Here is a 1,125-nt window from a genome sequence, read left to right on the forward strand (position 1 = left end):
CGGGCGCGGCTTCGTGGCCAAGGGGCTGCTGTCCATGCACCTCAAGACCACCTGCACCTAGCCCCCTCCCCCCATGTGACCCAGTACATGACGCGACTTGTCCAGGTACCACAGCGGCGCGCGGCCCTACGTGTGCGCGCTGTGCGGGCGCGGCTTCGTGGCCAAGGGGCTGCTGTCCATGCACCTCAAGACCACCTGCACCTAGCCCCCTCCCCCCATGTGACCCAGTACATGACGCGACTTGTCCAGGTACCACAGCGGCGCGCGGCCCTACGTGTGCGCGCTGTGCGGGCGCGGCTTCGTGGCCAAGGGGCTGCTGTCCATGCACCTCAAGACCACCTGCACCTAGCCCCCTCCCCCCATGTGACCCAGTACATGACACTTGTCCAGGTACCACAGCGGCGCGCGGCCCTACGTGTGCGCGCTGTGCGGGCGCGGCTTCGTGGCCAAGGGGCTGCTGTCCATGCACCTCAAGACCACCTGCACCTAGCCCCCTCCCCCCATGTGACCCAGTACATGACGCGACTTGTCCAGGTACCACAGCGGCGCGCGGCCCTACGTGTGCGCGCTGTGCGGGCGCGGCTTCGTGGCCAAGGGGCTGCTGTCCATGCACCTCAAGACCACCTGCACCTAGCCCCCTCCCCCCATGTGACCCAGTACATGACGCGACTTGTCCAGGTACCACAGCGGCGCGCGGCCCTACGTGTGCGCGCTGTGCGGGCGCGGCTTCGTGGCCAAGGGGCTGCTGTCCATGCACCTCAAGACCACCTGCACCTAGCCCCCTCCCCCCATGTGACCCAGTACATGACGCGACTTGTCCAGGTACCACAGCGGCGCGCGGCCCTACGTGTGCGCGCTGTGCGGGCGCGGCTTCGTGGCCAAGGGGCTGCTGTCCATGCACCTCAAGACCACCTGCACCTAGCCCCCTCCCCCCATGTGACCCAGTACATGACGCGACTTGTCCAGGTACCACAGCGGCGCGCGGCCCTACGTGTGCGCGCTGTGCGGGCGCGGCTTCGTGGCCAAGGGGCTGCTGTCCATGCACCTCAAGACCACCTGCACCTAGCCCCCTCCCCCCATGTGACCCAGTACATGACGCGACTTGTCCAGGTACCACAGCGGCGC

This window comes from Ostrinia nubilalis, chromosome 25, assembly GCF_963855985.1.
Source record: "Ostrinia nubilalis chromosome 25, ilOstNubi1.1, whole genome shotgun sequence".
In the NCBI taxonomy this organism is placed as follows: domain Eukaryota; kingdom Metazoa; phylum Arthropoda; class Insecta; order Lepidoptera; family Crambidae; genus Ostrinia; species Ostrinia nubilalis.